General features: G+C 56.7%; 1 protein-coding gene across 7 annotated transcripts in view; it reads right to left on the bottom strand.

Annotated features, from left to right (window-relative positions):
* VWA5B1 (von Willebrand factor A domain containing 5B1) overlaps positions 1-5,727 on the bottom strand; it is a 46,806-nt gene extending 41,079 nt beyond the window's left edge. For 5 of the 7 annotated variants that reach the window (XM_073903251.1, XM_073903253.1, XM_073903252.1 and 2 more), the window contains exons 1-2: positions 5,602-5,727; positions 2,980-3,192 (exon numbers count right to left, since the gene is read on the bottom strand). The gene's annotated coding sequence lies outside the window, so the exon portion shown is untranslated. Of the gene's footprint in view, positions 1-2,979; positions 3,193-3,947; positions 4,022-5,601 lie in introns of those variants that run through there. The other 2 variants (XM_073903249.1, XM_073903250.1) reach the window with 2 other exon arrangements.
* Between the last annotated feature and the right edge of the window lie 273 nt (positions 5,728-6,000).

Genomic DNA, 6,000 nt, shown 5'->3' on the forward strand with positions numbered 1-6,000 from the left:
ATTGGCCGCTTAAATCTACCATCCCCCCCACCCCCATCCATCCTCTCCTCAGTGGCCAGGCCCCCATAGCAACGCACCAAGTAGAGAGGTCTCCATCCCCCGCCACCTGTTCCTGGGGTAGAGGCCGAAACCTTTAAGTGTCTGTGTGGTCTGGCCCAGCTGGCCTCTCCAGTGGGTCAGTCCCTACGTCATCACACAGCCCTTGTCGGCTCTCCCAGCTTCCAGTCCATTCCTCAAACGTGTCTTGTGATCTCCCACCTTTGTTGCACCATTCACCCCACCACCCACTTTTAAACTGGTAGCTAGTAATCTCCTCCTTGTCCTTCATTGTCAACCGAGGGTCACCCCGTGGGGAAGCCACGCTCCCCGGGCCCAGCGTCCTCCTGTTCTCCGTTCATCTGCCTCCCGCAGAGCCAAGTCCCTCCCTCAGAGCACCTCCATCCGTTTGTAGGGGTGTAGTTTGTTGTGTGAGATTAGTTTGTGGCTGTCTGTCATCCCATTTACAGGGTGCACTCCCGGTTGTGTCCTCAGTGCTGATGAAATGAATACGGGAATGGATGACTGTCGTCGATCCCGAGGGATGGACCGAGCACTTCTCAGGGCAGTGATGTGTCCATTGTCTCTTGGGCTCCCGAGACCCTCCCAGGTCATCGCTGTGCTTGAGGGGTGTGGTGGGAAGGGGAAGCGAAGTCAAAGGATGGGGAATACAAATTTGAGGTTGGGTTCGCTCCAGGTTTTCCTCCCTGTGGAGCGTGAGCTGGGCAAAGCTTCTGTGGGCTGGTAGCCTGTTGCTGTTATTTGCAAGGTTGTTCAATGTGTGCTTTTTACTCTGCCTTTTCTCAAAGAAAAGAAGTCATCCCCTCCAGATCCTCCTCGAGCCCTGCTAGGATCCTCTGGTGCTCCCACGCTCTCTGCCTGGCAGTGTCTTTTTAATTATGTTCTCCCTTGGGCCTCCGGCCCAGACAGCTCCCCGCCTTGCCTTATCTGGGCAGGCTGACTGACAGCAGGAAGCAGATAAGGAGCCGGGAGGGGACTGCTGTATCCCCAGCTGCCTTCTCTCAGGCGTGTTCTCTGTCCTGGTGGCTGAGCAAAGCCTAACTGCTCCCAGGGGGCAGAACAAGATGGCGGAGTTCATTTCCTGAGCCACCTCAGCTGCCACCCACACTCCCTCCCTCCCTCCTCCTCAGCCTGGGTCACTCCTGGCTGGAAGGCTGACTGAGGAATGCAGCTTCAGGGACCCAGCGCCCAGATGGGTGACAAACTTGGCCTTTAGCTTCAGTCCATCCTGGGATGGAGTTTGGCCAAGGGGCATCTTCCCACACTGTCCCTGGGGCCCACCCCTTGGGCACCTTGCCCAGGAAGTGGGGGAGGGTGTCGGTCCCCCTGTCAGAACCGACCTTTTAACAGTATCAATACCTTCCCTTCTTGGGAAGGGTAAACTTGAAATTCTTTGGAGCCTAAACAATGCGTATTTTTCATCAATTCAGCCAGCACCGATAAGCACTTCCTATATTCCAAGCCCCGAATTAACCACTGAGGATGTGAAGATAAGACACAGCTCTGTCCTTAAGGAGATTACAAGCAATCTAGCAGCAGAGGAAGGGGAGTGCGGGAGGAAGAGTAATGGCAACTGGAATCTATTGAACATCGAATGTGCTGGATGCATGTATCATTTCACTTAATCCTCACAAGCACCTTATAAGGCACATTATTGTTTTGTAGACGGGGACACTGAGGCCCAAAGAGAGATGCATTTGGCTTTGCACAAGAGTTTGGGGGGTGGCGTGGAAGGACAGAGGGGTAAGTGGGTGCTTGTATAGGACTTTCCCCTGAAGCGGCCCAGGGCCAACCCTGTGAGAGGTAGAAACCAGAGCCAGTGGTGCTGGGCTCCTCTCTCCAACCATCCTGGCTGGAGTAGCCTCCAGGCCTTAGGAAACACCCAGGTTATAGGAGGTCCCCGGGGTGACGGGTGAAACCAAGACTGTTCTTGATGGTCTAGAGCCTGTACATGTCCAGCGATCCCTGTCTTTCGGGGAGCCCTGTCTGGAGTCAGACAAGCCCAGACGTGAGTCCTGGAGCATAACTGACTGCTTCACTCCCTGACGTGGGTGCGCTTTAGTCCCTGGATGCCAGCGCCCTCGTCTGCAAAGCAGGGCGAGTGGAGAGGCCACTGGCTCCCGCCTCACCAGCACCATGAAGATCACATCGAATAATGTATAGAAAGTAGCCAGTACTTGCCTGGCACATACTAGGTGCCCAATAAATATACAGTGAAATGAATGAATGAATGAATGAATGAATGAATGAATCATAACACCAGGCTGGCAGTTTCTGGGTTCCTCATTCACCCGGCTGAGGGAGAGATGTTCTCTGACCACCAGGCCCAGGGCAGCTCCTCAGAGAAGATACTGATGCTAAATCCATTAGGCTCTCATAACAGTGTTTATGTCAAGGGTCCAAATACACGGTCGCTGGCAGCAGCAGGGTCCCACCATCTTCTAACAGACGGTCTGTCCACAGGGGATGCCGTGATTCTGTGTCCCTGAGCCAGCTTCTGGCCACTCCCCACCCCCCCGAGCCTCCCGCTGTGCCTCCTGCGGCCACCACTCTGGAGTCAGCGGGCGCCCTGTATTCTGGGCCTCTGCTGGGGTTCTCTAGGAGTCCCTGTCCAAGGCTGACTCCTTGTCACCCCTCAGAGTCAGGAGGTGCCTCCTTGGTCTCAGCTGCTGCTCCAAGACCACCATTTTTTTTTTTATCTGCCTATAAAACCCCTTCTCCGTGGTGCTTGCCATTCCCAAGGTCCCGGTTACACCCTTCTTGTAGCAAACACTTGGCACCTGGCTCCCGTCTTCCTCTGCTCCCCAAGCCCTGCCATCAGCCTGGTGACTTTAGCATCCATAGCGATGGTGCGTCCAACTCCCTGAGCTTTTATCCCCTGCCCCCTGGCCCTCCGAAACCTTTGCTCCCGCTCCAGCTCACTTGCCACTTGCACTCCCATGCCGGGAGCTTGGGACACCACCCCCGAGGGCTCCATCTCCAAAACCGCTCACTCGGTCACGTAGGTCGCTCTAAAAATCACCAACTCTCAGCATTCCCGAGCCCTCTTCCCTTGATTTCTCCCAAGCACTTGTCACCGTCTGGCACACTGCATATTCTGGTTTGACGTGTCTCCCCAACTCTCCAGAGGGTCATCTGCAACGAGGGCACGGGGGTGGTTTCAGTTCCTCCGCTGGATACCCACTACCGAGACAGTAATGCCCGTTCTAGTAGATGCTCCATAAATATTTCTCTTTGAAATGAATGAAACGTCATTCCACGGGCTTTATCTATAAAGCTTGGCAACAGCCCTCCGGGGTAGGTACTCCTAGCATCCCTGTTTTATAGATGAAAACACCAAGCTCAGGGAGGTGAGGTAGGCTGTCCAAGGTCACACAGCCGGTAGCTCACGGGGCTGGGAGCTGGACGCAGGCAGAAGGACTGCAGAGTCCGTGGGTTTGCTTCGCTGTGGGCTGTGCTGCCTCCTGCTGAACCTGCCCCCCGAGCTGTGACATTAGTCCCCAGGAGCTCTCTTCCTCATCTCTCCATTTCCACCACTGCTGTTTCCTTACCCTGCCCTGGACCATCTCCACCATCTCTGACTTGGTCCTTCAACTTACAGGCTGCGTCCCTCCCAGTTCACTCTGTCACCTCAGGCACGCACGCGTGCACGCATACACACACACACACACACACACACACACACACTCCATCTTTACCCTGAGCGTCATGGCTCCCCATTGCTCTTGTCTGTTGGGACAGGTTAAACCCTCAGCATGGCATTCAGGGCTCGTCCCCATTGGGTCCCCTTCTCTGTCCAGTGTCGCCTCCTGCCACGTTCTGCATGGTCACTTTGTTCCAGACACCCTGACCTTCTCACTGTGCCCTGAACAGAACAGCTTTTTTCTCACCCTTGGGCCTTTTCCTGGGAGGATGATCGCCTCCTTCTCTGCCTTTCAAAGTCCAGCTCAACCTTCAAGGTCCAGTTTCACTGTTCCCTCCTCTCTGAAGCCCCCCCCGTCCCCGACACCCCGGTCTATCAGACATGCCCTCCCCCGGGGCTTCCACAGCCTCTGAGCACCTGTCTGTCACAGCTGTTACCCGAAGCACTGTAACTGCTCATCGGAGATGCTTGGCAACTCCGGGCGCTGCAAGAACGTGGGTGCCCCTCCTTCTGTGCCTGGGTCCCAGCTCCCTGCGCGGGGCTCCGTTCAGAGGGGGACCTCTAAATGGGGCCCCTACCAGGTTGTAGTGCTTTAAGAGGCATTGCTAATGCTCACACCCACCCTCCCTATAGGGTGAGGGAAATGAGGTGCTGGGGGACGTCGGGAAGTGTGTTGGTGAATGGTCAGGCTGGGTGGGATAGGAAGCAGCCTGCTGCCAGCTAATGCCTGCCCTTCCCCTTCTCCAGCTGCTTCCCAGTCCATGCTGAGCCCAGGAGAGGGAGGGAGGAGGGAGCCCCGGGAGCCTGGGGAGCGTGGGCTTCAGGACGTGGGGCTTCCCCTAGCTGTGATGCCCCTCGAGCTGCCGCTGTGATTCTGAGCACATGAGCTCAGCCAGCCCTGCACACCGCCACCCCCTCCCCCCAGCCGCCGGCTCTAGAAGATGCCTCTGGGCAGGCTGTGGTCTGCGCCCCAGTTGTCTTGGAGCAGCCTGGGATGCAGGGCTCTAGGCTGAGAACAGACTGGGCCAACGGGGACCTGCAGCAGGCAGTGTGACTTGGTTTAGATGTCATGTGGGGCCACGTCGTCCAGGGAAAGGAAAGGAGCCAGGAGAAGAGAGAGTGGGGACCCTGCTTGTCTTCCATCATCACGACAGGCTGGGGAATGCCTGCATCAGGGTCTCGGCATCAAGGAGAGGGGCCTCCCGCCTGCTTGCCAGAAAGGGATAGGAGAGGGGGGAAACTTGCTTGTGGCTAGCAGCCAGGTCCCAGAATCTGGAGCACTACCTGGGTGAGAGTCTTAGATGACTACTTCCTGGTGGCCCTGGGCCAGCTCCTCAGCTGGGCTCTGCCCCTTCCATACTGTGTGACCTTGAGCAAGTCACTTAACCTCTTTGTGCCTTAGCTTTCGCATCTGTAAAATGGGACCACGACAGTGCCCACCTCCTTGAAAACTGGATGGATAAAGGACAGAATGCCTGCAAGCGAGTGGGCAGGAAGCTAGTGGGTCCTGGATGGGGCTGGAGGCTTCTCTTCCAAGGGCCCCTTCCTGGGCTGGGTGAGCTTGCACAGATGCCAAGTTGGCACGGCTGGCAAGATCCTTGGGAAGCTGGGAAGGTCCCTGCCCAAGAGCCCACCTCAGTAAGCCCTCTGATTCGGGCCTTGCTGCTGAAATGGGCCCTGTCCCCTCTCCTCCCCATTTCACTTTTTGTCCCAGAGACAGCCCGGCAGCCCTCCTTTCCCCATCTGGAACGCCATTCTGGAGACCTCTCCCCTTCCTCCTGGCCAGATGCCCCCAGACTCTGTCCACACGGCCAGGTCTCCCCAGCTGAGTGGTCTCAGCCAGGCCTGGGCCAGACTATGAACCCGCCAAGCAATACGGGCCTTGCCCCCTGCCTACTCGCCTTGGGCTGGGGGTTCTAATCCTTTTCCTTGTCACCGAGCTGTTCAGAAAGTCCATGCTTTCATGCCCCCACTGGGAACCTGTGCTTCAAGGACCGCCCCACACCCACAGCAACACCAACAGTCCCTTCAAAGTTGGGGCAGGTTCTCAGGCCTGATTGTCCTAAGCTTCTAGAATTCTGGGGTTCTCACATTCTGGTCTCCTTCTCTCTACCTCCCCCGTTGGGACCACATCTGTGCTTCTGAGCCCCGCCCCTCTGCCCCATCCACCCCATGCTCTAACCAGTCAAGACCACTTGCTCTTCCTCTAAATAAGCCTGATTTTCCTGCTTCCACGTCTCTTCTGAGGCTACTTCTGAGTGGTCCCGACCCCAACCCTGCCCCCCAGAGGAGCGCTCACC

Source organism: Callorhinus ursinus, unplaced genomic scaffold (genome assembly GCF_003265705.2).
Source record: "Callorhinus ursinus isolate GAN/ISIS: 27379988/994484 unplaced genomic scaffold, GSC_fseal_2.0 scaffold18, whole genome shotgun sequence".
Taxonomy (NCBI): domain Eukaryota; kingdom Metazoa; phylum Chordata; class Mammalia; order Carnivora; family Otariidae; genus Callorhinus; species Callorhinus ursinus.